Below are 6,904 nucleotides of genomic sequence, written 5' to 3'. Positions count from 1 at the left end.
TCGTACATTCCATGTACTGACGCTATTTAGCCTGGATCATTTCATAATGCAGAGACAGGTACTAGATATTATTAACCGACGCACTGTTGAAGATTTATTCACTTCCAGCTAGTTGGTGAGTCCTCCCAGTTTCCGGAGGATACCGAGATTTTCTTTATTGTTTTGATTTATTTCTCTTGTTTTGATTTTTGGTAGCCATGGACTTGTCATTGGCACCTCCTAGATTGTTGATAGAGGCTTCATAGACTAGAGTGTGGAAATGTTGATTTGTTCATTTTGACTAGTTTTATTCTAGATGATTATTGATTTGATAGTTGTTTGGACTTTGGCCCTAAATTATGGATAGTAGTCCTATAATAGAGTCTTCCGCCGATAGAATGTGATTGAATAAAAGTGTGACTGGACCAAGTGGTTCGCTCGAAGGCTAGAAATGACTTTCGAGTGCCGGCCACGTCTAGGGTACCCTTCTGAGGTGTGACACTGGCCCACCTTGGACAGTCTCTCTAAAGGTGACCCAATTGTCCATACTTATAGCACCCATCCCCTCCTTCACGGCATTTTCCCATGTGAAGTTTTCCACACTTTCCACATGGTGGCTTGTCTCTAGATCCTTGATCCATACTAGCTTGTGACTGGGAATCTTGGGCTATGAAATTTTAGGTCCCCTGTTTATTTCTAATCTTGGGTGCAGGCGCACTAGTAGATGAGGGAGCTCGTCTAGTCTGAAAATGGCTCTCATTTCTATTCTCTTTCTTACCACCCTCATGGCTCAATGTCTTATCCCTTTTACTCCTAAAATCCTCTCTATCCTGCTACTTCTCCTTCTCTATCTGATGCACATAAGTCATTAACCTACCTCCTTCCCTCTTTCTTTGTGGAATGGCCAAGTCCAGCCACATACAAACTCATCCTACTCATATCAGCAACCATCTCTTGAGCATAGCGGGCAGTTCTGTGAACTTGAGAGTGTACTCATGCATAGTCATAGAGCCCTATTTCAAATTCAAGATCTCTCTTACCTTAGCCTCTCTCATCTCTCTCGGGAAGAAACGACCCAAGAAAGCTTTCTTAAATATTGCCCAAGTCAGTACTAGTGCACCTTTGGCTCTATTCTTTATCTACTGATCAAACCATAGTTTGGCCATACCCTTGAGGTGGTAGGCATCTAGCTCAACTCTATTAACGTCAGCCATATGCATCACCTAAAACACTTTCTACAACTTTTCAATATAGTTCTCCGGGTACTCATTTGGTGTAGACTTTGTGAACTCAGGTGGGTCATTCTCAGAAATTCACGAACCTTAGATGTGTCTGGAGCATCTTATCTACCTGCTCCCTATTTAGCAACTGGCGTTGTCATTGCCTGAGCTAAAGTTTGAATGGCCTAGTTACAATGACCCTCCATGTCATTTTTGTACTTTTTGATCCTTCTAGCATTTAGAGCTTTCCTGTAGCAACTCCAAGCCATTTATAACTTACTGGCACTGATAGTTTGGTCGCCTGGTCGTTCATTTGGGTTTTATGCTCGTCTCCTTGTTTTGTAGATCTTAGAGTTAGAATGGTTGACTTTGGTCAAACTTCTAGAAAAATGACCTAAGAACAAAATTTTGACGGTTCCATTAGCTTCAGAATGGCCAAATTAGGCTAGTAGCATAGGCGGCATAAGTAACGAGGCAATTAATGCGAGTTTGAGGCCATTTAGCGCTTTTGCCTATGAAATTTTAACCTAAGGTTGATTTTGGTCAACATTCTTGGTAAATGTGCTTGAATTAAAATTTCTTCAGCACGGTTAGCTTTGGAATATCGAGTTTAGTGTAGAATGGTCTTTCGTTCATTTCTAAAGGCTTTTGGTCTATTTTGAGCCTCTTTGTAGAATTGACAAAACTTATGCTTAGGTATGGGACCCATATTTTATCGAGACAACCTCACATTGAAATTTTCATTGCACCATTGAGTCTGAAACATCAAATTTGGTGGAGTATCATAGTCCGCTTATGTGCACAAAATTCTGAACGAATTTTGAGTACCCCGCCGGAGTTGAAAAAATTTCTAAAAACCAGCTAATGTGCATCAGCTGGAGCAGACCAAATTTGGCCTTCATATTGGCACCACCCAGGCTTCTTCATGGAAGCCATGATTCTTGGTCTCCGCATTCTCAGGTAAAGGGCCAGGTTCCCAAAGGCCTAGTAATTTGGCCTCCGTGTTCGCGAGGCCCATGTCGCATTTGCGGAGCATTGAAGGCTTAGCCTCCGCATTTGTGTTAGTTACTCCGTGTTTGCGGATCTTTGATGACTTAGCCTCCATGTTCGCGGACGTCTTTCTTCACGTTTATGGAGAACAATTCATTGGTCTTTTAATTAAGACCAGTGATGCGAACTCAGCCCGACCCTATTTCTTTTCTCTGATTTTGGGAGCTATGAGCTCCGATTTAGGAGATTCAGAGTGTGTTGGGTTCGTGGAAGTCACGGCTACGTGTTGGTATGTTCGGAAAAGGATGAAGATTGTCGATTTGAGGTAATATTTTCCCCAAAAGGACTGCCCTAGTGTACTTTAAGCTTTAATGATATTTTTAAATGCTGGGCTAATTTAGGTCGTTTTGAGCATTGATTTGTGCCCTATTTTGGCGTACAAGCTCAATAATGCATTTAGAACCTTTTCATAGAGTTGTTTTTAAGATTCCTAATACAGGTCCTACAATCTCATTTTAGACCTAATTTTGGGTCTGTCTCCGAAAAATATGTTTTTAGTGTCAAAAATTTGTATTGACGAGATGATCATCATTTTGATACCGTGGAGGCATTTGAAGTTGTTTTTGTAGTGAAAAACTACGGTAAGAGGACTTGGAGCACACGTGTTCAGCTTTGAGGTAGGCTATTGTCATGCCCCGAGAGGGTACCCTAGACGTGACCGGCACTCGAGGACCATTGCTGGTCCCCAAGCGAACAACTTGATCCATTCACACATCTATTCAATATTAATCAACCAGCGGAAATTTTAAAATAAAGAAATAATTTGGGGGGCAATCCAAATCAACGATCTAACTCAAGAAAGAAAGGCCATGAGCTAACAAATCAAACTCCGATCTTTGTCATTAAAATAGTTTGACAAGAATAATTCAAGGAAAGAAAATACTAAATCGACCCATCACTATCTAGTCTATGAAGCCTCTATCACTATTATCTAATTGGTGCCAATGACATGTTCATGGCTACCTCAAATCAAAATGAAAAGGGCTAACTCGACGCAAGAATAACATAAGCGATATCCTCCTAATGTAGGGGAGGACTCACCAATACGCTGAGTGTGTATAGATACTCAATGGTGCTCCTATTGACGATCTCTTAAACCTGTCTCTGCAAGAAACGATGCAGGTCCAAATAGACGTCAGTACATGGAATGTACGAGTGTGTAATATGGTAGAATGAAACATACCTCAAGGTAGAATAATACCATTTCAAATATCTTGAGTCATAAAGATAAGAGAGACTCAATCAAAGTGTCATAAGTCTAAAGTAAGAATACATTTTTAGACAAAGACCAATCATATACCATACAATCTAATCCAATCATGTACAATACAGTTCAATCAAATCATATATCATCCGATTCAATCCAATCACATATAATCGGTTCAATCCGGTCATATACGATCCGATCTAATCCAATCATATACAATCCAATCCAATCCAATCACATACCATTCTATTCAACCCAATCACATATCATCTAATCCAATCTGATCTAATTGTACACTATCCAATCACATATCATTTAATCCAATCTATCACATATCACCTAATCCGATCCAATCATACACAATCCCATCACATATCATCCAGTCCAATTCAATCACATACAATCAACTCAACAATAAAGTCAAAGGACTCAACTCAATGAATATGCAAATTAAAACTTAGTAATGTGATATAATCTAACTCAATTATCAACAAGCTCAATCAAACCAATCAAATCATGCACAATCCACTCAATTTGGGAGTTTCTCTAACCAACAACAATCCCACCACCTCTATATAGGTGATGCACAACGAGTCATGTCATTGCCACATCCCTTCATACTTGCCAGGGTATGAATGAATCAACCAATCATGGATCCGTCAATCAATCAAGTCCTATCATTTTAGGACAATGAAATAGGGAAATATTTGACACGGTACAATCCCTTCCTATGTTGACAACGTAGTTTATGGAATTCGAGTATGGACTATACTTTTACCCAATTCGGTGCTCAATACTCCTCCCAAGACTCAATACACACATATCTATCAAGTGAGTAAAATATTCAAAATATTCATTTAGTCTCTTAGGACTTAATTTCAAATCAACTCATTTAGTCTCATTGGACTCTTTTCAAAACTCAATCAGTCTGGTCTCATTAGACATTCTTTCAAATCAACGCATCTCAATCATCAAACTCTTCTCTTTAAATCGATAACATCTCAACTCAATGGATGTAGAAAATATTATATGCATTTAAAATATAATTCCAACTCCTCAACTCTACCTACAAATAGACATTTTTATGTAAAAATGTTCAACTCATTTATACTCAAAATACTCATGTTCAAAGTGATGATTAAGAGACTTTTCAAACTCAAATCGTGCTTAAACTCTTTTTTAAAATCTAAGATAAAAATAATCATTCTTTAAAACTCAAAATAGTGTATAAATAGTTTATGCAAATATGCTCACAATCATTTATTTAAAACTCCTTCTCAAAAGATCTTTTATTTTCAAAATGCTCATAAGACTCCAATCAAATCAAATTACGCAAATCACATATCACATATCACATAATCACATTAGACTCCAATCTACTTCATCACACAACATCCTCATCAATATAACCTCTTCATTCACATCATCATCAAACATCATCATCACATATAAATTCATATACAAATATTCATTTATAGTCAATAATATGAAAGATAACTATTCAAGAAATTAAGTCATGAAAATCGCCAATCAATTTCTAGTACATAAAAATATTCTAGAGTTTAGGAAAATTTCAAGAAAAATCTTCATAAAAGGTTCAAATCTTTCACAACTTCTACCTAACACATCTATGGGCATATGGAAGAACTCAATTCATATTTTAGGTTAGACTTACATACCTTGCTTGAAGATCATCTCACTGAAAATCAAGACTTGACTTGAAGATCTTGAATCCTTGAGCTTTTGAGAGGATTTCTTGTTGGAGATGTTTGGAAGAGAATAGGGGATGAATATTTGGGTTCCTTTGGAGAGGCAAAAGTCTGAGAAAATACGGTCCAAAATGTTCCAAGTGAGGGTATATATGATTTGGGAAAAAGTCCAGTTTGCCCTTCCTCAAAATCTGGAAAACTGGACAAAAATTCCTGCTGGCGCTATAGTGGCACGTCACGCCACTGCAGAGCCAAGCCAAAGTTGGCTTAAAACCTGCACATCTGATAGTGGTGCATCGTGCCAAGGACCAAACTACTGAGGTTGTTTTATGGCGCTATAGTGGCGCGTCGCGCCCTTATAGCGCCAAGCCTAAGTTTTCTGGGTTCTGGAAAATAGGCTTAAAAACCCTACAAGCCTAATAGTGAAATGCCGCGCCAGGGCCCAAACTACTAAGGCTTGTTCCTGGCATGATAGTGGCACATCGCGCCACTGCGGCGCCAAGCCCCGGCTTCCTACAGTCACAACCCAGGCCTGAAATTCTGGCAGTACTAGTCTGTCTTAGGATAGTCATAACTTTTGACTCCGAACTCCAAAAAATATAATCTTAGTGGTATTGGAAAGAAGACTCAAAGAACTTTAATTTGGTAGGTCGTGGTCCACCCAGTTCATTATATTCAAGGATATATGGTCATTGGAAGTTGACCCTTATACAAACTTATTCGGAAACTTAGTCGGGACTAATTCTTTGGACTCGACTTAGCGTTAGAGATCCCTTATGACCCCTAAACACATCTAACACACTTAAAATACTTAGGAATTAATTCTAACTCATATATAAAATTACAAGTTCTTCGGTTCGAGTCTACACACACGTGAAGAAATATTTGAGTCTTTGCAAAACAAATTCCTGGGTGTTACAGCTATGGTCTCCTTTCTTTTGATTAAGCTTTTAAGAATGTATAGCATAAATTGCATGTGTTTCGGATTATATGTGACGGGTTAGGCTTGATTCCTAGATCCTTGGTTCTTGTCCCAGTGTGAGGCTTAGGCTAGTTTGCCTTTATGAGTTTTTCCCGTCTAGTTGGTAAGATAGTGAATTATACTTTAGTTTGTCTTTGATTAACTATTTTAGGTGATATGTTTGATGTTTATGATGATTAGCAGATTCTATTTGAGACTTAGTTGATTTAGCCATTGTTAGCCAAAATTTATGAGAATTAGTGTCCTTAACTCTTATAGCATCTATCTTGAAGCCTTGGTGTAGAGATTTCTACCCTGTTAGGCATGTGAATTGTTGTTGGATCCCATTTTTAGATTTAGAGCTAGAATCCCCTATGCTTTCCTATTGCCATTTAATAGGCTATTTGTGGTTAGGTGATATTTCCTAGGTGGATCAGGAGGCATTGATTGACTAGATGAGCACCTGTTTCCTCATTTCCCTCCTCCTTCTTACTCAGTTAGGATTAAGTTCTCTTTTGGGCCGTGTGATTGAGTTAGAGGAGTAGATTTGAGCTTTAGGCCTTTATTAGAGGTCAACTATATTTGTGAGCCCTGTCTGTATGCTCTAGAGGATAAGGTGCTTGTAGTGTCATTATTGTATGTGATTGTACATGTTGTTTGGGTTCTAGAGATGGAATGCATTGCATTGGATCATTGTTTTCTTACAGCTGTAGTCAACCTTGGTGCATGCATTGGTTTATGGCATTGATTTGAGAAAGCTGGGTTGTAACCCAAATTA

This window comes from Solanum dulcamara, chromosome 3, assembly GCF_947179165.1.
Source record: "Solanum dulcamara chromosome 3, daSolDulc1.2, whole genome shotgun sequence".
Taxonomy (NCBI): Eukaryota; Viridiplantae; Streptophyta; class Magnoliopsida; order Solanales; family Solanaceae; genus Solanum; species Solanum dulcamara.
Note: the sequence above shows the minus strand (reverse complement) of the source record.